Here is a 25,601-nt window from a genome sequence, read left to right on the forward strand (position 1 = left end):
ATTAAAAAGACTTCTCAGGAACAAACCAGTTCCTTTTATTGGAACCAATTCATCCATTTGAAAACAGGATCACTGCCCTCTAAAACAATGCAAGGTTATTATTAAAAATACTCGGATCACGTACTGTACATTTCTATTTAAAAGACCCTCAATTAGTAGCCACTCATTTATGCAGCTGCAGTTTTACCCTACATTTAAAAACTGATGCCTCCCACCATGTCCTTTAGCATGAAAGTCCCAGGGACCATTTAATTTAATAGAAGCCATTGATTTAAAGGCAAAAGGACAAATACATTTAATATCAGATCTGAAGCCCCTAAAGAAAGCTTTGTAGTAATTTATCCTCCTAATGGCCCCCAAAGGGCGTCTTTTCATATTCTGTATGCCATGTACTGTAGACTTTATTAATACTCTTTTAGAAGTAGGCATTATAGTGAATTACCATGTTATGAAAGCTAGAAAGCACTTGCACGGTAGACTCCTGTGATATGCACTACTCCAGTGGGAGCTCCCAAAGACATTGGTACTGGAGGTAAGCAGTGTCTCCTGGGGCTATGGGGGAGCTTGTCCAAAGCACCCTTTGCTACAGAGCACAGCACGTGCTTTCTCATCCACAAAGACAGATTTGATGAATGGCAAAGAGGTGCCATGCGCTTGCCCCTCAGCCTATTCCCTTAGGGAAAGTTAGTATCACTGACAGCACTGGACTCTCGGGCCGTCTCTGTACTAGAGCACTGAATCACTTGTCACTGAACTGGTTAAACCACACAGAGTTCAGCAAGCCCACACTAGTCATGTTGATTCTGGTCCATATTTAGGTTCCCAAAGAAGAAGCTTGATTTTCAAAGGTGCCAAGCATCCAGCAGTGTCCGTTGACTTTAATGGAGTTGCTAGGAGCTCCAGCATTTTTGAAAATCAGGCCATTGATTTAGGTACCGGAATAAGGAATTGGGTGCCTAAAGTTAGACTCCTGTTTTTGAAAATCTTGACTCAGATTTTTAGTAGCAGAGAACTGCTTAATTGTTTTACACATCAACTGAATATAGTCCCAGTTTTGTGGGGAATGATTAGTATTGGGTATAAAATACATAATTTTTTAATTCATCTGCCACGATGTACACATACCTAAAGTGACTAACCATGTGATCTTATTGCAATAACCCTTCATCCTTCCTCACCCCATTCCTTCTTCATTATTTGTTACCACCACTTGATGTAAAATGTCTAAAATTGGACTGTAAGACCTTCATGGCAGGGACCCTGGTTTTTTATGTCTCCTGTAATATATCGAAGTGCAATTTTTGGTGCTAATAAAATAATAATGGCAATTTCATTTATTATTAGCAATAGAAATGTGTTAACTTATCCAACAACAATTCAATTATTATAATTATTAATAATAATGTATAGAATTCCTTTCATCGTGAAGGGCACAAATAATCTACAGACCATTCACATACACCGCCAATACAAGGCAGCGATCTCTGGGATGGAACAGAGCAACTAAACAGTGCACACAGTAGGAGGAGACATTTTGGCCGAGGACATTGAGGCAAACAGCTAAACATAAAATAAAATAAAAAGACCTGGGATCATTAACATTTACATAAACAGGAGCTCAGTGTCTAAATTCTCATCCACAAAGAGAAAAACACCGTAAACTGCATGGCACTCATTCTTCGGGGTTAGAAGAAAGAGCTGAGTCAGCTCAGCAACTGAATATATGTCTCATTAAGTTACCGGTAGAGAGGAGAGGAAAAGAAAGGGGGTGAGAGTGGATGACTACTCTGAATTCACAAAAAGAAAAGGAGTACTAGTGGCACCTTAGAGACTAACCAATTTATTTGAGCATAAGCTTTCGTGAGCTATGGATGTCCCTAGACACTACGAAGTCTGCTCCCACATGTTCTCAAAGCAGTGACTGCACTGAATGAAAAATGCATAATTGTACACAGAAACTACAAGGAGTGTATTCCTTTTGGTTACATTTGCTTTTTGATGATATGACATGGCAAAAATTGTTTAGAATTTAGACACAAGGACCAATCAAACTGCTCCAAACTAAGGTGAATTCAGCTGGTGCATGCTGCCGCTGCATCAAGAAAAATTCAGGTAACACAGCAGAGGGAAAATGAGGAGTCCTCAGGAATGATGATTCTAGTGGTGGTATGGACTATAAGGAGAGCCCAACCACTGTGTAGTAGGGAATTTCAGGATCAAGAGGCTGCTTTCTTCTATGAAGGAGGATCTATGAAGAGAACTATCTGGTCTTCTGCTAACTACTTTGGATTATTATCCTATTGATATAAAAGTCCTTAAAAGTAAGTGAAGTGGGACCTTCATATATGATATACTGGAACAATGTACCAATTAGAGAGGAATAATATAAATGCTATAATCATGAGTAATAAAAACAAATAAATCAGGCTTTTCTTCCTCTGTGATGCCATTCAAACTCTCTCTCTCTCTCCTTCTCTCTTTCACCCCTCCCTTTCACTCCCTGAAGAACAGAATCTACTGTACAGTGCCTTTTGAGTTCTGCCTGCCTGCTTTCTTCACTGCCCACCTACTGTCAGGAGTAGCTCCTCCCACCTGCACATAAAAGCCAAGTGCATGCTTCCAGCAGCTGATCAGAGCACTTTCACAGTCCTCCACTGTTGTGACCCAGTCATCTCCTCTCCTTGGAACTTGTGCACTCAAGGTAAGGGTATTGTTACTTCAGGCTTCTATTCTACCAGGCTAGTTTTGAGGAAGTCTTAGTGTCAGCTGAACCACTGTCTTGCTACGTGGTGTTGGTGGAGCTTTTTTCAGATGTCAAGCCATCTGACATTTAGGTTAGTAACTTACTGTTGTTTTAGCAGTGAAATGAAAACATTTCTTGCTGAGAAAGACTAACATATGTGACTGGGAAAAGCTTTTCTTTTCTGTTCTGATTGATTTAGAAACGTTCAGTACTATAGCCAGTCAAATTTTAAACAATTTTTATCCTGTTAATATTTTCCATCTCAGTGAGGGTAGCCCAGTCAAAATTGTCAACAAAAGTGCACTTTAAAGCTGCCTAACATTTTCCATTAAAATATACAGTACACTCAAAAGGCCTGCTGGTCATTTGGGGATGTTTTTGAAATGTACAAGACAGCTTCAGCAAATCTTCTGATCCAGGTTTTACTGCTTTGGAAAGAAACATATTTGAACTACTGCCTTCACAGAGGAACAATAATCAGGTGGATGTTAGAAAGGGGGGAAGGAAATTCACCATCTGGGACTAAACATGATTTAAGAACATATTTCTAGAGCAAAATTCCACCTCTTGCAACAGGACATTATGTATAAAAGCACTGTGTTGATGAATTTCATTATATCTATAGCTGTTTGAACTATGTTTCTATATGACATATAAAGTTGTCTTAATATATCTTTTATATATATATATATTTCAAATGTTATAAGAAGAGAATACTAAAGAGATCAAATATTTTAGCCTAAATGAGATAGTTAAGAAGCTAAACATATTAAAGCTAAAAATGTTTTTTAAAAATGTTTTTACTTTGCTCTCTGTTCATCTGTCCAACCTCCCAGAGATGAATCTAAATGATCTGTACCAGTTTCTCAAGTTGTGAGTCAGGGTATTTTTAACACACGGTCATCTGTTTAAATAAATTCCATCATACAAATCCTAATCCTAGAGTGCCTCCATAGTATTCAGCAATGAGAGAGATCAGGAATTAATATTATATGAACAGTAGATGTTGATTGTACCTACTATGCACATACTCTGTAGGCAGTACATTTCTGCAGTTAAAAGCTGGTATTTTCTTCATTGTAGCCAAAGAGCTCCTTTTCAAGTAATGCTTTGCTTTCTTTCCTGAGACTTTTTTTTTTTTAAGACAAAATGTCTTTTTATAAATAACCACCTCTGCACAATAGCTACAAATACAGTAGCTACGACAGGGTTTTATAACCTCAGCATAAGTGTTTATGCTACTGTTTTCTGTGTAGTGGATCTAGGAGATCTGTCCTACATCTTACGCATTATCTATTTTATCTTTTAAATGAATATAAAAAAACCCCAAACATTTTCAACTGTTTCCTTGAAAGGTTACATAAGTGTTTAAAAAAAATCAAAAAACCCTGAGGTTGCTACTAAGAACCAAATACAGTACATTCCACAGCATGCTTAAGTTGGAGTAAAACCTGTTCTTTTTGAAAAACAATTAATCCACATAAACTTCCTCCACGAGACTTAGAAAGAAAGCCTAACTGACATTCTAACACTGTGTTGCAAATTCTTATTTCCTACTTTACATCTGGTATTTTTGTACGGAAGACCATAGAAAATAGAATGTTAAGAATGTATTGTTTGTAGAATTTAGCTTAAAATAAAATCCTACCACGAAGTCTCGGTTCTCATGAACTGTGTTGCCTACCTGTTAGAGCAATTCCCAGGAAGAAACACAGCACAAAATACATTTGGCACAGAACATTTGCATGCACTGAAGTACCTTTTAGTAGAGATTGCAGTGAAATGTGTTATTTTTGCATGTGAAAATACATCCTAGAACATATCATAAAAACTGTGTGTCTATTTAAACTGAACTAGAATCTCCTGAGGGCAATTTATCCTTTAAAATGGGCAGTTAATTCAGCTGAGCATCATTTCATAGCATTGGACTAAGGAAAGTTGAATGCAGCAGGGATCCAAGAGAAGTTACCCTTCTAGACATGCGCTGTCAAGGTTTGTAACACAGCCCTCATTTTTCCTGGTACTGAAATGAAAACTGATTTTTAGAAAGACCAATTTCTGCTCTGAGAGCAAATAATACGGTTCAGTTTGAACACCAAAAGCACACCCATAGATGCACCCAGTCAGTGCTTAATTTGTAATGAAAGAGGTGCTGTGGCTCAAGTTTTTTATATTCAGAACCGATGCAGCAAGCCCCAAGGTGCTAGGGCTATCGACTGCCAAGCCTAGAAGCGCTGGGGCTCCACCGTGGCAAGCCCTGGCACAAATTAAGCACTGCACCCAGTCTTTTAAAAACAGTAGTGCAGATACATTAAAAAAAAATGGAAGTGGCAGTGAAAACAGGTGCTCAGATAGGAGTGCAATGACCATGGTATAACCCCCCCGAGTTGATAGAATGCATTAATCTTAAAGCCACATTGAAGGGACATAATGAAGATAGAAAAATGTTGGGGTGGACATGTCCAGTCTTTCCCTGTAGTGGCTGCACCTATATTTTAATACTATTCATTAAGGGACTGATCTGAAGTCCATTGAAATCAATGGCAAAATTCCCACTGATGTCAAGGGGCTTTGTACCAGACACCTAGATACACAGGCTAAACCATATACTTACTCTGTAGATACTAATCACCATCACTGTGGTATCAGAGAGCTTCATAAACATTCATGAATTTATCCTCACAACACCTGTGTAAGATAGGGAAGTATTGATCCCCTTCATTTTTACAAGTAGGGAATGGAGGCACAGAGAGACTAAGTGACTTGCTCACGATCATGCAGGAAATCTGTGGCAGAAGAGGGACTTGAACCCAGTTCTTCTGGGCCCCAGTCTAGTGCTTTAACCAGAAAATCATCTTTTCTTATCCACTGTGCATCCCCCTCTTTGGTTCCTTAGGCCTGAGCCACCTCAGGCAGAATGAGCAAACGCAGGTCCCTCTATCTACAATCAATAGCCAAGAATTTGTGTGTGATACACACATACTACAGTTGGTACTTGACAACTAAGTAAGGATAAACCTTAAAAATTAAGTTCATATAGAAAGTGGGAGGTGTTTATGCAAAATTATTTATGTGCTGAGTATTACATGCAGCATGTTATTTGTTATGAGTTTGCACGATAGCATGGTAATTAGATTAATATTTTTTGGCAGAGATTGGCGCTGGGGTGAGAAATATGGGAGCAAATTTCTATCCTCTGCCCATTTATAGTCTTTGGCGGTGCTCCTTGCTATTGTGCAATGCAATTCCAAAGCACCCATTCTTTTTACACTCTCTCCCTGGTGACATCTCTGTAACTGACATGATAATACCAAAAAAATTCTTTCCCCTTTGCCCTTTCCCCTAAAGTCTGAGTTCCCAAAGCCCGTTTATGGGAGCACGCAATTTTAACATTGAATTTCTACAACTGCACTGTCCTAAAAGAAAGGTGGAGGGGAGAATCAATGTCTCATGAATTTTGAGCCTCCTCCTCATGTGCAGTGTGTAAACTTGAAATACTCTTTCCCTGACCCTCAGCTCCCTGAAAAACAGCATGTGGGAAAGAACTATGGCTCCCATATCTGTGTCCAAAATGGTGGATAAATATGAGGAGACAAATGAGAGCATCAGACTCTGGTTGGCTGTTGGCATATGCGACAGTCCATAGTTCTGTGGAGAAATATTTATTTGGGAGGAAACTGAAGTGAGCTAGTGCTGCCTGTCCCCATTTGTTGGATGTCTATCATATGCTGATGTTTGGTCTAAGAAATAATTGTCATAGTAGCCTTTGGGGATACTGTCTCCTCTTTTTTTAAAACAAAAGTTTGCACTGTGGACATGGAGCATTGGGACAGAACTCTGAGCGTGTGAGATCAGTTAATTAAAAGATCAGTAACACTAATAAGAAATGCTATTTATTAGAATAGGAAGAACCAAGACCAAGCATCTGGTGCAAATGACCTGGTGAAGGAAGGTAGCAGTTTGTAATGCACCTTGAAGTACCGCAGTATAAGCTAAGGAATAGGTATAAATGTAGAGTCTGCAAAGGAATCAAAGAGCTGCGAATCGGTTTGAAACAAAAGGGTTCATAGAGATTATAATGAAATTGACCGAGGGACTTAAGTGCTGACTGTGGAGAACTAGCCTGTACCTCTCAGATTTGTACCCTGAGAATCATGTGGGTGTTTCCGTGGTCTATGTTATTACTGCATTTATGGATCTGGGTTAAGGCACAGGTTTGTTAGTTCTATTGATCAACTTAGAAAAACACCCTTGAGTGCGAGGGGGAAAGGTTAACTTGTCCATCCGTATTCTACAGTTCCGGGGGAGAGGAGGGTGTTCTGTTCAGTTTGGGGGAAATGACCAGGCTACTTTGCCACTGTCTAGCTGCAGACACTGCAGAGAGAGCAAGCTATTCACTTCTGCAGCAGGAATAAGTAGCACCCAGGCACCCCATCTACTCTGTAGTATACAGACAGAGCAGCTCAGGAATTTTTCACCCCTCTACCATCACTTCATTTTACACATCTCAGCCAGCAAAGGGCTGAATTTTACCCTGAACTTTAACATCCACATGTTTTGCTATTACTATTCAGTTTCTTGACATAAAAGCGACTCTGTGTTCCTGGATTCTTTGCCCTTCTGGGAGACAGTTTTCTATTCTCACAAATGTTGCACTTCTAAGAATAACATTTGGTCATCAGATTATTAGGAAGGGCTACGCGAGGCAACAAGAAAGGACAGTGGAACATTGGCTGCTTGTTCCATTTTTTATTAAAATTAAGGAGATTTAAAATAATAAATAACTATAATGAATGCTTCCTAATTTTCCTGCTGTGATATACTGGGATTATGTGAGTGAATGATGTTGCCCTCTTGTGGCATGTCCTCAAAGAGGATAAGGGATCTACTACTGGCAGCAGCCAAGGGAATTCTTCTTTTGCTTAAATCAGTGGTTCTCCACCAGGGGTACATATACTCGGGGGGATAGGCAGAGGTCTTCCAGGGGTACACCAGTTTATCTAGATATTTGCCTAGTCTTACAATAAGCTATATGAAAAGCACTAGCAAAGTCAGCACAAACTAAAATTTCATACAGACAATGAATTGTTTATTCTGCTCTATCTGCTATACACTGAAATGTAAATACAATATTTATGTTCCACTTGATTTATTTTATAATTATATGGTAAAAATAAGAACATAAGCAATTTCTCAGTAACAGTGTGCTGTGACACTTCTGTATTTTGATGTCAGATTTTGTTAGCAAGTAGTTTTTAAGTGAGGTGAAACTTGTGGGGTACACAAGACAAGTCAGACTCCTGAAAAGGGTAAAGTAGCTTGGAGAGCCACTGTTAAGTTGTACAGGACTATACATATGCACCTGACTGACAGGATTCTAGCCCAGGAGCCCCATGTGTTTGAGCTATATAATAGCTAGGCCTGATCTCTGCAGTCATGGATACACTACACACCAATAAATAATTCTGCTTGGTCTTTATTCATATATTACTGAAACGTAGCAATGCTTTCTCATATTACTTTGGTGTATAATGAATTTAATCTGTCAATTGTATGATCGGATCGGATCACCATTTCGCAAATGGGCATCTTTTAATGTACTAAGATCTGGTGCAAAAGTTTATATTTCATGGCAGAAGCCAGCTAAATAAAATTCAGTGCATCTGGCACGTAAGGGTAAGCTGCTGAGGGGTTAGATGTAAGCATCTCTTCTTGAAAGTAAGTGTGAACCAGTGCCCTCTTCTAGATGGCAGGGTGTGGGAATGGGGGTGGGGGAGGGAAATCAGACCTGTTTGAGTGTTTATCAGTTCCCTCTGCTGGCTGCAGAGCCTACAGTTTGTGGAGCAGCTGTGTTTGTCGAGGCAAAAGGTCGTAAATCCTATTCCCAGTGCTGCATGTATGCAATAAGCGGATGACTGTGGTGTCTGTGCATGTATGTGGACATCATTCATTACAGGGTCTCATCCACACCTACACCGAGTTCAGCAGAAGGGCACTCAAAAATAATACTGAATTCCAAGGAGGTTAGAAACATTCTGTCAAGCATCTCACATCTTGCCAGCCCAGTGATTTACCAGACTGTTCAGTTAGTGCATCCCTCCATCATGCATAATATACTAAAACCACACCTCGTGCCTCTTCTCCAAGAGGACCGTGTACGTAGTGATTACACACTGATTTTTCAAAAGGTTTCTTAAAGTATTGCCAGTCACTAACATTCTAGGCCACCCCAAAGTGTAACGTTTTAAAATTGCTATAAAAAGTCCATATTTACAGATCATTAAACAGATGACACTGGGGGAGAGCATCCCAACCCAAGCTCATCTTCCCTGACCACCTAAGGAAAGTCCTGTGTAAACAGCTTATGCTGCCTGTTGAGAAGCTCAATACATTTCGGCTATTTCAGACCAAGCTGGGGGGTGGGGGTGGGAAAGCAAGTTCCACAGTCAAGAGGTTTTTGCTGAGAAAAATCTAGCCACCATGCCCCAGATGAACAAATCTAGGGACTCTCAGGTCAAGCATCTCAGTTGATCTCAACTGCCAAGGACATCATGGAGAGAGAGGTGGCATTTATGGTACACAGGACCCAATTCACAAAGGGCACTATAAGTCAAAACTAACACAAGGAGTAGAAGCCAGAAATAAACTGTTCTTTGGAACATCTGTACTGTCCACTCCCTGCTAAGTGAGCGGGGAGCCTCATTCTACACGACAGCAGCAATCTTCTCTGGAGGTGAGGAAGGCACAGATAACTGTGGTATGGTCTGCACTTGACCTTCAAGTTAAGAGAACTTGGAGAAAAGCATTTTTGGCCACTGCTGCTACCCACACATCCAAAACTCAATCAAGAGCCCAACAAGACCCCCTTTGTAATGAACTGAAGTAACAAAAAGATATTACAACCTCTCCAATAAAGGTACTGATATTGCCTCAGAATTATTCAATGTAATTTTTAAAAGAAGATAATTGAAAATGGTAAGGTCCCATGGCTACTCAAATTGTAGACCATCAAATCTGACTGAAGAAAGCTAGGTAAAAATTCAGTTCTCATAGCCACACAAATGATCGCAGCTCTGCTGTTCTGTTCTCCCCACCTTGCATGGAATTCCAGTCAGCACAGGATATCAGAGCTGATCTCTTTCCTGGCCTGGAGAGTAGAATTTTACTCCAAATTTGGCTTAATTCCCCCGAACCCTCAAAACTGTTCAATTGCTCAGCATTTCTATGGACAGTGAAATCAGTGATCCTAGTCCATCTCTCAGCAGACACAGGTCACTATAATAAAACCAACAAATGCGGTCCTTTTTGGCAGCGTCAGCAGAGGAATTACAAGGTGGTCACTCTGCATCAGGGTTGAGGAACAGAGGCAGTCTAATGGGGGAAGCTTACATTGCAGTGTCCTTACTTTACCTGTTTTGTGGATGAAGGGAAAACTTAAATCTACAGAGCAGTTAATTCAGTACCTCCCACCAGCACTAAAATCCACATAAAATACATTTTAAAAAATAAAAAACAGCACTCTGAGCTCATTCCCTTTCAACCAGTGGCTAGAAATTACCATAGTAGCACATCACGTTGTTTGCTGGGGGAAAAAAAATGACACTTTAGGCCTTTAGGAATAAATCTTTTTGTGCTTTAACGGTTCCAAAAACGTCAGGGCTTGTCAAGACATTTTTGAAATAAAACCAAAGCAATGTTAGTAAGTGAACTTTCCAAGGCAGCTCTGGCCAAAACTGATTCTTAGATTTCTGTTAGTAATAAACTGCCTCTGTGGTTGCTGGTCAGGTAGGGAGGAGCACTCAGTAGGCCAAAGCCACATTCTGGTCAACCGAAAAGAATAGAATAAGAGCCCACAAATTGCATGGAGCGCTCCAATGAATGGAGAGACTCCTGCCAGCCCTGCTCAAAGGTGTTGGGGGGGGGGAGGGGGGAAGAGCGGGGGAGGTCAGCCAAATCTAGCTTTTCCTCTGAAAATGCGAGACAGAACCTATCCCTATCTTCTGTGATCACTCCCAGGGATCACTTTAACCTATTTCGAAACCAAAACAATTGCCCAGGGAACAATTTCCAGTGTGTAGCTGTAGACGACTTGTAAACACTCGACGATTGTATACTTCAAATATCACTACCTGCCTGCAGGATCATAGTCACTACTGTACTTGTGCACTTTTTAGCAGTCCCCGTGTGAATGGGCGAGACCGTAACCATAAGGGTTCATGTCAAGGCCTTGCTGATGAATAGCACTACAGTATTTTCTCCAGTGAAGGACCCTGAACTGGCAGGAAGATGTCCAAGATGGAGTGAGAGCTGGAGGTCCTTTCCTCCTCCAGTTGCCATGGTCCAGATCACTTCTTCCTTGGGAAATACCTATAGGAGGGGAAGGAAGCTAATCTATCGCCCCAGGGGTTCCTCCTGCAGCCAAAGGCAGTTCTGTGCCTGTCATGGAGACTCCTACAATTCTCCCCAGTTCCACATACCATGGCTCTATTTGAGCTATGCTATGCTGTCTTTCACAGTTGCCATTGCCTGAGAATTCCCAGTGCCCAACCAGAAAGATGCCTATAGACCGTTATTTGCTCTCTCAGAAATGACATGCTTTATTGTGTCAGTGAGGCCCAGATCCTTAAAGAGATTTAGGCTCCTAACTTCCATTGATTTCAATGGAAGTTGAGTAACTAACTACCCTTGAGGATCTAGGCCTACATGCTTAAGCCATCACTGACCCAAACATCTTTTCATTGTGCCGTAAGTTTGCATACAAAAATTAGTTGCTGCCCATGTTCACTAGCCAAAGTCCATAGTCATATGAAATTGGAAATAATATCCATGCATCATTTCTTGTAGTAAAACTGCATCTTGAAAAGCAAGGCTGATTTCTGGGCACAGGGAAACAATCATTGGAAGACCTAAAATTTCTGGTTTTGGGCCACTGTGAAACTACCAAATCATTTTTAAGGTTTTGTTTTTTAAAGACCCAATGCACTTTGATCGTTGCCTGTAGATTGTTCATGAGCAGCCAGCTGCAAATACTTAGCCCCTGAAATACGAAGTGTTGGTTAATTTTGATATAGGGCATATAGCTTCTATGCTCTCTGTTTCCCAATTGGATAAAGATAATTCTTTGAATCAGATTTCAGAAATAAATACTCCCCTTAAGGAGTTCAGAATTCACTTGCAATGAGCATCCGCTAATATTCACTTGAAATGTTGTTTCCAACACCATTCCTAACACTAATCTAGAATATTCACTGAAAGGCAACACAAAACACAGGCAAAGCAAACAGAATTATTTATGGAAGCATATAGTTGTGGACAGTTGGAGATATTCTCCCGGCTGTTGTGCCTTTATTCTTGCTACACATTGTTTGTTATGTGAAAATGAGGAAACACACACACACACGTATATATAAAAATCCATTAGGTGTATTTTGACAGATGTTCTTGTAACTCAGTGAAAATTCATAGACAAAAGACCTGATTCTGCAAAGTGCTGAGCTCGTGGATACTGTAGTCCTTAAATTCCCACTGTAGCTAACGGGGCCTGAAGTTACTTAGCATTTCCGCAGGGGCACTCAGCACCCTGTAAGCTCAGACCCAAGAAGCACCAGCCCATCCTTTCCTCCTTCCCTTGCTCCAACACATAAGATAACAATCATTGTAATAAGAAACTTTTTGTCTCGCTGAGTTGTTTAAAATCACTCCTCACTCTATAAAACACTCTTGTACAATGTTGCTTATACTGTAGTAAACTTGACTCTCAAAACTGTTACAATAGCACGGTTTTATTTCACTAGCTATTTTAAAACACAGGAATGCTTGTCACAATACTGCTGTGCTCTTCTGCTGTTTTTATCCTGACACTGGTAGAAGTACAGCAGAACCTCAGTTACAAACACCTCGGAAATGGAGGGTTTTCTTAATTCTGAGCAAAATGTTATGGTTGTTCTTTCAAAAGTTTATAGCTGAACAATGACTGAAACTTTGAAACTTTACCATGCAGAAGAAAAATGCTGCTTTTAACCATCTTAATTTAAATGAAACAAGCACAGAACGTTTCCTTACCTTTTCAAATATTTTTTTAACTTTCCCTTTTTTTTTTTAGTAGTTTATGTTTAACACAGTACAGTACTGTATCTGTTCTTCTTTCTTTTTTCCTTTTTTTCCCCCCCTTTTTGTTGTTTTGGTCTCTGCTGCTGCCTGATTATGTACTTCCGATTCCAAAGGAGGCGTGTGGTTGACCAGTCAATTCATAACTGGTGTTCGTAACTCTGAGCTTCTACAGTAACACAAGACTTGCAGTGTAATTCTTCTTGCACAGCATTTAAGTTTCTACATTATGGAGGGCTGGGCTGAATTCAAGACTTGAATGAGAAATCTGTAGGGAAAACTCGGGTGCCACAGGAAGTGGTTTTAGCAGTATAGTAGGTGGTGCTTTTATCTTGGAGTCAGCCTGACGCAATGAATGTCCCAGCATGGCACTAGGGGAGATGGGCTGCTGGAAGTGCCACCTGCTGTTTGACATGTGAAACTACAGTTTTCAACAGTTGTCTTCTATTGACCTTATGGTACTTTTCACAAGACTAGAGGACTTATTGTCATCATCATGGCCAAATTCCAATGTGGGTATTTATTTTGCTTCCGTAGAAACCACATGTAATTTACATTGGACACAACATTTTGGTTTTTCACTTCCTGTCCTAAATTGCTTTGTGGTATTGCTATGCACTGTAAAATATTTGTAGCATTCCTCCACTTGAATGATAAATGGTTATTATCCAAACCCGCCTCTAATCCCAATGGACAGCAGAGGGGCCAAAAAGAGCAGTGGTCCTAAAATTGTCATTCTCCCTTCCCTGAAAACACTGCGCATTTGAGGCATCTTGTGTTTTGCAGATGTAGCCAGAAGACAGCCATTACGCATGATATCCTTCAGCAGACCTATGAGAAAATTCTGTGTAGCGTTATCTCGGACTGTTCTGATAGTGCCAGAGGGAAGAGAATAGAAAAGTGAGGTGTGACCCATCTGTAGGAAGGAAGGTAATGGTACCATGACTCATGTGAGACCCATGCTGCCAGGAGAAGAGGAGGTGTGGGGAGTTGGAAGACCAACCAGCAGATGCCCCTGTTGATAGCATATGCTACAAGAAACACAGAATCTTCCAGATCTCCCAGTTTGGGGATATACCAAGCCTCTAGTGAATGAAAAATGGCTCATTTCCTAAGCCAAGATGGTCTTTGAGTTAAAAATGAAAAAAAAAGTGAGGAATTACAATTTTTGCGCATCTGATATGAAAATAGCCAATTTTTGATAGAAATGCTGAATAAAGCAAATCTTAAAGGTGGGCTTGTAAAATCAAGTGAAAGAAAATGGCAAGTAGGATGGTATTTAACCATTTACCCTGTGCTCCCCCATCTGTTTGTCATGTTCACTTGTCTCTTGTCTTAAACTTAGATTATGAGTTCTTTGGGGCAGGCATTGTCTTTTTGTTGTGTGTTTGTATAGCGCCTAGCACATTGTGGCCCTGGTCCACCAGTGAGGCCCCTACGTGCTTCCACAAGACAAATAATAATAATAGATGAAAAATCTGCAAAACAGCAGAAGTGTGAATTTCACATAAAGCTAGCCCTGACTCCCAGTATCCTGCTGCAGTCCCTTGAACACACTTCTGCTAACACAGATGATTGGTATGTCTGGAAAGGCATTATACTTAAAAGTGCAACTCCCTCCCCTTGCTGAAGAAGCATCTGAGCATCTTACATACAGTAGATCAATGAACTTATCCTCACAATCACTCTGGGAAATAGTATTACCCCCATTTTACCAGAAACTGAGGCAGAGTGAGATGCGGGACCAGATTTTCAAAACAGCTCACAGACGGATTTTCAAGTGCTCAGCACCTGCAACTGGGGCAAACAGAAGAACTCAATTCCCACAATAGGCCCCTCAATAAGAGCCATTTTTACACAGGTGCTCAGCACCCCAGCAGCTCCCACTGTGACACTTGTGGCCAGATTTTCCAAAGAGCTTCTTCAAGCTTGCCTAAATGGAAGCTTTACTCTTTTGAAACTCTGACCCCATCCATTTATGGGTGCCTGCGCAGTTTTGAAAAGTCTGGCATAAGTGACTTGGTCAAAGATGCAGAGAAGCCTATCAGACCTCAGTACAGAACCCACTTCACCTAATCCCCAGTCCAGTGCCTTAGCCACAAGCCTGTCCTTTTTCATCAGCAAAAACAGGAAAGGCTAAATGTGGGCAAGAATCACAATGCCAAATAACTGGTGATACCGATGCCTGCCAAGAAAAACGTCCAGCTACCTGTGGGTAAACCAGACAGCCTCATTGTGGTACCTCCTTGAGAAAGGACTACAGCTGAGAATGATGCCAGCATCTGCCAATTAGCGTTATGCTGTTTCCAGGTGCGGCTATTCCCTTCTGGGACCATACTACATATTGTACGGTCTCTATCAGCCTCAGATTTCCAGACACCCTTAGGTAAGATGACACTGGCTAGTATAATGGTTAAACAGTGGTGGTCGTGTCGGTAAAGATCACGGTTTTCATTGACTATTTCCTTCATTTCTGAACATGAGCAACCACTTAGGTGCGGTTGTGCTGAATACTTAGGAAGAAGCATACACTGTTCTTGGCTAGACTATAGCTGTGCCCGAGCAGCAGCCTCCTCACAGGAGTTTCTGTCGGCTGCACAGCTGAGCGATGTTAGAGGTTGCCCTAACCGACACATGTGGATCTGCATCTGGCTTTTCAATACTCCAAAGTGTGCATGTGTGTTTGTCTGTGTGAGGGAGAAGAGCACCCAGGGTTTATTTTTTAGCCTCTATAAAGTCATGGGCCAAGTGCAAACCATGGACTCAGATTTCAAATCACCACAGAGCCTCAGGATTCCTTCTCTAAGCTATACTATCCAAACTGGCACATGTTGTTCCAGTCTCTCTTGCCTAGAGTCTACTGTGTGGACTGTCATACGGTTCTGTCCAGGAGATTAAGCTTGCAGCCAGCAGTATCTGCCTCAACCTCTGCTCCAGCATCCAGACCATCTCAAAAGTTGATGATCTAATACAGTTTGGTAATACAAAAAATGAGATGTTCCATTACTAATAAACTTTTTAGAATGTAGACCAGCTAAAATGTCATATAACAACTGTTGATCAAAAATGCTTACAAAGAAATAAATTCATAAAACAACTCTGACTAAACTATTGTTGGGGGCTGAGCTCACTCTATATACGCCAACATGTTCAGCTGTGTCTTGTCCAGTCACAGCTAAACACAGCTAAGTTTATTTAGTGGTATTGGAAAAAACCCTCAACTGAAAAAAAAAAAGATATCTATTTTGCTAATAAGTGTCCGGACTATGTCTAGCAATGAGCGTGAGAGTTTGTTCTCTGTCCTACAGACAATACACAAGTTATAGTACACGTAGGATCACGATAGCTGTCAGCACTTAAGCATTAACTAATTACACTTTGGGTCAGATTCCGAACTCTGTTACACCAAAGTAATTGAAATCAGAAGCTGGACTCCTGGGGGGTAGTGTAGGTAAATATTACTACCTCATCCCTTTTACTGATGGAGCAACTGAGGCAGAGAGGTGAAACTGCCAAACTTGAGACACCTTAAAGGTACTCAATTTTCAGAATGAGGGTGCTCAGCACTGGTTGAAGATCAGGCTCCTTTAAGGTATATCAAATCCCTAGTCACTTTTGAAAATCCTGGCCTTGATCTTGTGAGAACCTTAGCTTAGTTTCTAACCCATGGAGGTGCATGTTAGTTTAGCTAAGCTTCAGAGAAACCTCTAAATTTACCTTGAACAGAACCAAATTTCCAGGCCTTGAGCGATTCACCCCTTATTTAAATGACAAAGCAAATTGCTGACCTGTGAGTCTCATTAACTTCATAGTGCTAAATAAATTACTTTAAAATGTTTAAACTTAGCTATGAGAATTACAAAGAGAGAAAAAGAATGTTCTGCATACAAAACCAGAAGCTGCTCTAGTAGAAATAAATAGAGTTTGCTTGGTATTAGGAACATAGGAAATTCCATTCAAGAACAGACAAATGGCACATTTTGTCTGGTATCCTGTGTCTGGCAATGGCGTCTACCCGATGCCTAAAATACTTGGCTTTCTTGGGCCCACAGTCCCTCCTGTTCTATCTACCATCAAGGTTACAAATCAGAGTTTCCTGACTTCCCTAATGAGTATATCTTTCTCTGTTGCTTGGACCAGAGCAGCATGTGTTCCCCGTGCATGAGATCTGTTACAATGGCTGGTATTGAAATGGGGCAGGACCTGCCCTTACCCCACTGCCAGCATTGCTAGAGATCCCCAATCAGGGAGCACAAAGATCAAGATTATGCCTGAACGTGGGTTAAGGGGACAAAATTCCTTGAACGCTCTCCCCACCCCCACTTGCACACTGGCAGAGAGACAGGTGTTATCTGGCCCTTAATTAGCAACCATTTTTCTGCCAAGGTCCAGACCCATTAACAGGACTCTAGTGTATTAGTCATATCTACCTGCATAGTTTGTGTGAGAAGAGTCAGTTTTAGCCCTGCCCTTGGTCCTGTGGTTTCTTCTTATACAAGATTTAAGATTCTGTACCAGGAGGGCTGAGCTGAATTTAATACTTGGATGAGAGATCTGTGGGGAGAAGTCAGGGGCTGCAGAAAATGGTGTTAGCAATGCAGTAGGTGGTACAATAAATTTTATTGCATGCATCTGAATTTTAGCAGTTCAGTAGGTGGTACATGTGAAAATCTATAACAGTGCAGATTTGTGTCAAAGTATGTGGTGGAATCAGATTCCAACCAAATGTCATTAGGGAAATGGGTGAGACAAACAAACACCTGCCACTCTGACCAAAAAGTCAGATTTTACCCCATGGTTTCATTAGGTGAAGTGTTGGTAAAGTGGCCATTGTACCGTGTAAATTCCACCACTAAAAAGACCACAAAGTCTAGAACATAATCACATTCATTGTTACACAGATTAAATTTAGTTCCAACTATAGAATGTTAGAACCTTCTCCACGTTGTTTTCTGCTTGAATACTATTTGTTATGCTTGTGCAACTCTCTAACGAAAGTGACTGTTCTTTAGTAGAGTGAAAATATGGGAGTCAAGACCCCTGGATTCTACTCCCAGACTCGCTGCTGACTTGCTGGTAAACTTGGGTCAAATCACTTAACTTTTTATGACTCAGTGTCCCCATCTGTAAAATGAGGATGTTTATACTTTGCTTATCATATAGGAGTGTTGTGAATTTTAATTAATTAATATTTATCAAGTGCTTTGAGATCTTCAGGTGGAAAGGGCCATAACATAGTATAACTTTGATTCAGTCAAATACAGTATTGATAACTTCTTTACTGAAAATGATATAAAAACAAACAAATTTCTTTGCTTCAAATCTTGTCTTGACAAGTAACATAAACACCCCTTCCAAAAGCCAAACACACTGACTCATGTCTTTAAGTGTTATGGTAAATTTGTTCTTTTATAACATGTATTAGTTAAGTTTTGAACTTCTGGTTTTTTGGAAAAGCCATAGCGGAAAAATATTTTCATGGAGTGCACATTCCAGATCTGTCGACTGTTATTAGTTTTTTAGAAAAAATCCACTTAGGTATTACCTTCGATTGAGGCAATTTGTTGTTAAATTTTGTCTCTCAGTTTTCCAGCTCTCGCTCATTCAAATCTTTCAATACTTTAAAAAGAAAAGGAGTACTTGTGGCACCTTAGAGGCTGTAGCTCACGAAAGCTTATGCTCAAATAAATTGGTTAGTCTCTAAGGTGCCACAAGTACTCCTTTTCTTTTTGCGAATACAGACTAACACAGCTGCTACTCTGAAACCTGTCAATACTGCTACTATCTCCATTACTGGATATTGAGATTGGACAGCAGAAGTCATTCAAATATTGTCCTACTGATTTTAGGTCACTTGCATACTACAAGTTTATTTTGCAAAAGCATTGTAAACATTTCCCCGCTACCCACCCACTTAATTTTTTTTCTGGTCAAAATGTCACAGCTGTGAAATATAGTGGCAGATGACCCCAAAAGCATGAAATATGACTCATTTTGCTAAATGACAGAGGGATTTTGGCCCTATTCATCCATATAAATATTACAACAGTACATTATTTAGGGATGAGCACATTAATTCTAGTTTTGGAAGCAAGTACAAGTGTCAACAACTTCCCCTGTGAGAAGACGACACCAGTAAGGCCTGTTTGAAATTGAAGTACATATATCAGCCTTTCACAATGATCTTCTGCCCCAAAATAGTTTCCCATGTCTCCTCTCCTACCAAATACTACCAATTACATCATTAACTAGCTAGCTGCAAATTCAGCCGTCTCGCTGTAATTGGGACAAACGACTAGAACCTATTGTCGTACACTGTTACAAAACTCAGGAAAACTGTAGTTCTCACTTTGATACCCTCTCAGGGTTTCATGTTTCTGCAGATACAGCTGAGTGATGCATGGAGTCAAATAATCTCATTGGTGTAAAGAATTAATCATTTTCAGGCAAGACAAAGTAGGTGAAGTCACAGTGGGTTAGGGATCCAGACAAAAGAAAAGAGAGACAGACAGGTATCAGAGAAAGATTGGTCACTGGTAACGGGATATTATAAATGTATTTAAACAGGCTGCCTCAGACTAAAATTGCATAATAAACTAATGAAAATCTAACACTGGGCAAGAACAGAGCTGGCACTTAATGCTTTGAGGCTATTTAAAGCCTTGTGTTTAGGCAAACTTTTATTTTTCAGGGGTTAATAATATTTCCTTTATTAACTTAATATTTTTTCTGTCTTAAAAATCATCATTTTGAACCACTGGGAGAATAACTAGTCCAAAATCTGAACTGTTTGTGTTATCTTTCTGTTGTTAATAGTTCTTAAATTACACTTCACTTTCCAATCAGAGCCTGCTGCACCAATTTCTTTTGATGTAAGTCCATTGTACAGTACCAATGGATCTCATCTGAGTTAAAATGCACAATATGTTGTATGGGCAGTAAAAAAATAAGATATCTTGACTCTCAAACTAGGTTGAATCAAGAGTTTTAAGAATAATCAAAGCCATATTTTTCTAGCAAGCAGAACCAATAAATGTATAGCTACTTTTTAATTTTTTTAAAAATAAACTGCAGTCTCTCATCCAAGGAACACTAACATACTAGCTTTGTGTTGGATCAGTGTAGAGCAAAGAAAGAAATTATGCATAACTGAGATAGGTGTATTAGAAATTAATTGTATAAACTTCCCATTAGAGCATGTTAAGTCTTTAACTCTGCAGTACAGGAGCTTTATATATCCTTCCTAATGCACTTTGGAGACTTTGCATGCCTCTGTATAGGTGGTATGATTTAGGGAACAGGACTTTACTGATTATTTTTCAGTTACTAAAACAAACAGGATTATATATAACACATACATATGGGTATACACACACACTTTCAATATAGTCATACGCTAAATATCTTGGGCCAAATTCTATTCTCAATAACACCAGCAGATAGGCCCTAATCCTGCAAAAATTCATGCATGTGAGTGAAAGAACTACCACATGTGTAAAGTCAGTCCAGTGGGACTACTCATATGTGTAAAGTTACCTGTGTATGTTAGTTTTTACAGGATCAGGGCCTAAAATCAAAGTGACTCCATAAACTACTCTGAGTTTGGACTCGTGTCACTGAGAGCTGAATTGGGATTTTTGTATTTATTCACCACCACCACCACTCAGAATTTTAACTTAAAGTTTCTTCATCAGTGGGTTGGAGAATCATAGAATCATAGAATAACAGGGTTGGAAGGGACCTCAGGAGGTCATCTAGTCCAACCCCCTGCTCAAAGCAGGACCGATCCCCAATTAAATCATCCCAGCCAGGGCTTTGCCAAGCCTGACCTTAAAAACTTCTAAGGAAGGAGATTCCACCACCTCCCTAGGTAACGCATTCCAGTGTTTCACCACCCTCCTAGTGAAAAAGGTTTTCCTAATATCCAACCTAAACCTCCCCCACTGCAACTTGAGACCATTACTCCTTGTTCTGTCATCTGCTACCACTGAGAACAGTCTAGATCCATCCTCTTTGGAACCCCCTTTCAGGTAGTTGAAAGCAGCTATCAAATCCCCCCTCATTCTTCTCTTCCGTAGACTAAACATCCCCAGTTCCCTCAGCCTCTCCTCATAACTCATGTGTTCCAGTCCCCTAATCATTTTTGTTGCCCTCCGCTGGACATTTTCCAATTTTTCCACATCCTTCTTGTAGTGTGGGGCCCAAAACTGGACACAGTACTCCAGATGAGGCCTCACCAGTGTCGAATATGTGTTTTCTTTCTGTTTAGATGTTGGGGCAGCAGCAGTGGAGGTAGGGCGGTATGGTACGGTATGCCGTACCAGCAAGATATTTATAGCTGGTATGGTGTACTGGAAAGAGGAGGAGCAAAAGGTGGGGCTGCTGGGTGGCCCCACGCCCTCAGCTCTTCCAGCGCAACTTTATCACCCCCAGCCCTTCCACGCAAGGTCTCCTCCCATCTGTACAGTAACCAGCCCTGCCGGAGGATAGGGCTGGGGGCAGTACAGCAGCGCCAGAGGAGCTGCGGGCATGGGGCCATCCAGTGCCCCATTTTCTGCTCCTTTCCCCGCTGCGATTCCCAGGAGAGCCCTGAACCACAGGGCTCTCCCGGGAACCGCAGCAGGGAAAGGAGCAGAACCCCAGTCCTGCCCCCCTGCCCTTCCATGGTACTGAGTCTCCTCTGGCTCCCAGCAGCAGCTGTGCCGGAGGACAGGGCTGGGGTGGGGGGGCTGGGAGTGGTACAGCCGCTGGAGAAGCTGCCGGCCTTCTGCTCCTTTCCCCGCTGCCCCTCCCAGCAGGGAAAGAAGAACCTCAGCCCTGCCCTTCCATGGAGCTGCGTCTCTCGGGAACCACAGCAGGGAAAGGAGCGGAACACGGGGCCACCGGGCGGGCCCACGCCCGCAGCTCCTCCAGCATGGCTGCTGTCCCACCCCCAGGCCTGGTGGGGCTGGCTGCTGTATAGACAGAGGAGACCCTGCGTGGAAGGGCTGGGGCAGTACAGCAGCCGCGCCTGGAGGAGGACAGACAGAGCCCCCTCTCCCCAGGTAAGGGGGGTGAATCATGGAGGGGGATGGGGAAGAGTCACGTGAGGAGGTCACAAGCCCCACATGGGGCGGGGGAGGGAGCGTACCAGTAAGAAATGGATTCCACTTGCACCACTGTAGGCCAGTCTCCTATTAACATAAGTGGAAGTTATCTGAATTGCACCAAGGGCAGCATAGACTTAGGGTCAACAATAATGATACTTGATATTTTTAATAACTTTTATGTGTTCAAAATTCTGTACAGACAAAAACTAACCACAACACCCCTATGAGATTGCGGGGGAAAGGGGGTAAGCATTATCCCTGTTTTACAGTGGGAAATTGAGAAAGAAAGGTGAAGTGACTTTCCCAAGGCCAAATTCTTCCCTCATTACCAGAAGTGTAACTCCACTAGTTTAATGGAAAAAGAAAAGGAGGACTTGTGGCACCTTAGAGACTAACAAATTTTTTGAGCATAAGCTTTCGTGAGCTACAGCTCACTTCATCGGATGCATTGCTTATGCTCAAATAAATTTGTTAGTCTCTAAGGTGCCACAAGTCCTCCTTTTCTTTTTGTGAATACAGACTAACACGGCTGCTACTCTGAAACCTAGTTTAATGGAGTTGCTCCCAGGTAAGTGAGGGAAGAATTTGACTACCTCTGCTTGAAATCAATTGCTTTTAATTGTCCTTAAAAATACCATACGTGCGCCACTGAAATGAGTGATTTCAGCATGCTGTGTTTTATTTTCCATGTTTTTTTGGTACTCCAATAATGTCAGAAAACAGGAACTGAGACAGAGGTCATGAAATCCATTGAAAAGAGGGTAGCGTGGCTTCTAACAAAAATATTTATCATCACAACAAACTAGTTTGATTTAATGAGAGCTTGCAGTGGTGGTGTCTGGTGATGTGCTGCCTAAAATTATGATAATACAAAGCCAGGATCCGTATTTGTTTCAAAACACCCACTTGCATTTTTCTTAATAGAACTATCAGTTTGTGACAATGCCAGGTTCACGGAAACTCCTCCAGGAATACACTCTGAAGAATGACTTTTTGATCCTGTGTGTCCATTTAGCCAGCACATGGACTGAGAATCTCACTGTTGGCTTTCTAACATTGGATTTATAGAATGTTAAAATTAACAACAGGTGACTGGCAACATTACATGCACAGCAAGCAACGTGAAAAGATTGGCAGCTCAAGAGCCACCTGTGAATCATCAAAATCTTTCCTCGGATAAACTCGGTAGTGATTCTGGTAGGTTTTCGTGGTTATTTTATCCTTTTTTTCCCCTCTCTGTCTCATATTACAGGGCAGGCATCATCCCTCTGTTGAAGTTCGGTGGGGCTTGATTTTGCAAGATGGCTTGCGATAACCTCCCTGCTCTCCCAGTTACCCATCTGTAAAATGAGAAGAATAGTACTCTCCTTCCTATCTCATAGGGGCACTTTGATGATTAATTAATTAGGGTTATATTGTGGCTAACACTTGCTCAGGTGTGCAGCGGGGTTGGAAATGATCAAGGGGCTTTTCCTCCCTCTTTCCTCCTCATGAACACCCCATACCAGGACTAGTCATAATTGCAGGACTTGTGCCCAGGGAAATATAGGGACAGCTCTCTCCAGGAGTCGCTCGGGACTTGCATCACCCCAAAGGGAATGGAGAGGAAGCACAGTTATGAATCTTTTTGACCTGACCCTTTGGAGCAATACAGGGGGAGCGAGCGAGCTGCACTGCCCCGCAAGTACAGCGCAGCCAATCCACCCCCTGCTCCAGAAGAAGCCAGGTGGGGGGGATTATGCTCTACATTGCCCCTTAGCTAGGGTTGCATCTTAAAGGCAGAGCACTAGCTCCCGTAGCTTGATTTTCAGAGGGCCTGAGTATTTGCGGTATTCAACCCCTCTGAAAAAAAGCAGGCCCTTATTTGGACCACACTTTGGAGAAGTCAGGCACCAAAGGGTTGCCATGGAAAGAAAGACAGAAGGAGAGAGAAAACCTGCATCCATGCATTATATAAAATAAGATAAGCAGATACATTTTGCTGCAGAGAGCTCTAATTTCATCTCAGGAATTCCATTTCTGGAGGCTTCACATTATTGGTTTATGTTGGCACAAGAACACCAAAATGGAATGACAGTTGCATAACATGCATTTACTGATTATTTAGGGCTCAGTCCTGCAAACAGCGACAGGCATAACTGTGGGACTTATGGTCATTAACATTAAATTTTGCAGCAAATGTTTGGAGGATTGGGCCCTTCACCTCTTTGAGAATTGCTTCATGCTATATGTTTATTCACTGACTAGCGTGTTGTAAATTAAAATGGCATTTGAAAGGACTGCAGCCACTGTACCTAACAATATAACGGTCCTGGCAATATACTTCACTCCATGCACTTTTTTAAGGTGAGCTAATCACAGTGGAAGAGAGAGAATATTTAACAAGGTATTTTCATAATTAAGTGAGTCTCGCCCCCATTGTTTTTTTTAACCATGATTTAACATAAGAATAACTATGCTGGGTCAGACCAGTGGTCCCTCTAGCCCACTATCCTGTCTCTGACAGATACTTCAGAGGGAATGAACGGACAGAGCAATTTCTCTCTTGTCCAGTTCCAGCTTCTGGCAGTCGGAGGTTTAGGGATAAACCAGTTGTGTCGCTGACCATCTTGGCTAGTAGCCATCCTCCACAAACTTATCTAATTCTTTTTTGAACCCAATTCTACATTTGGCCTTCATAAGAAATACTTTTGGCCTTTACAACATATTTAAAAGGCTGAAACTGTACTCTGTTTCCTTAATGAATTTTCTTTTTTGTTCACCATTATAAAGACACAGTTTATTAACAAAGGGATGCTGGTGAGTAGCTGTCAATATGACTTTTCGATCGTAGTGTCTCTATCTATTCACTGCCCCCACCGCTATAGTAGCTGATCAATTCAAACATTAATGGAGTTATTCTCACAACGTCTCTGTGAGATATGAGAAAGCTATTTTCCTCAGTTTACAGAGGGGTAACTGAAGCACAGAGAGACTAAGTGGCTTGCCTAAGACCATATATATGGAATTTGTGGCAGAGTGGGGATTTGAGCCCAAGGCTCCCGAGTCCCAGCCCAGTGTTTTAATCACTAGACCATTCCTTCCCTCTGTCAAGGCCTTTGAGTTTAAAATAAATAAATTAAATAAAATAAAATAAAATAAAAAATCAGCCCATACATATTTCAAAAGGCATTTGCATACCTAAGCCACCGTTCCAGCAATCACCTAAACTAGTGCTTTTTTGGCAGCTAATACAAAGGAAAATAAAATGTCCAAAAGCACACCAGAAATTCAGGGTAACTGTTTTTAATTATGCATTTATTTCCACAATTCTTCAGTTTAAGCTCTGGGCCTACCATTTGATTATGTATATGGGCTTCTTCTCCCAGACAAAGACCTAGATTTCATTTTGCCAAAAGAAGAAACAGAAGGTAGTTCAAATTCTGGGCCTATACATTTTGAGAAGTATTAGCTAATGACTGACTCTGAATGAGGCCTATTCTTTCTCCCACACATTTTGGGCCTGATGAAGAACTGTTGCCTGGCTATCAGTCTTGAAGAAGCTGAATTACCGAAATTATAGATGGCTAATCCAGCACCGTGGAAGGAGGGGAAGCGAGTTTGAAAAACACAAGTCAGCAAAAAAAAAAAAAAAAAAAAAAAATCAAAGTGAATAAGACTGT

General features: G+C 41.2%; 1 protein-coding gene across 1 annotated transcript in view; it reads left to right on the top strand.

Moving 5' to 3' along the window:
• Positions 1 to 2,593: 2,593 nt before the first annotated feature.
• Positions 2,594 to 25,601, top strand: part of COL8A1 (collagen type VIII alpha 1 chain) — a 119,860-nt gene continuing 96,852 nt past the window's right edge. The window contains exon 1 of the mRNA XM_007061620.4: positions 2,594 to 2,701. The gene's annotated coding sequence lies outside the window, so the exon portion shown is untranslated. The remainder of the gene's footprint in view (positions 2,702 to 25,601) is intronic.

Source organism: Chelonia mydas, chromosome 1, assembly GCF_015237465.2.
Source record: "Chelonia mydas isolate rCheMyd1 chromosome 1, rCheMyd1.pri.v2, whole genome shotgun sequence".
Taxonomy (NCBI): Eukaryota; Metazoa; Chordata; order Testudines; family Cheloniidae; genus Chelonia; species Chelonia mydas.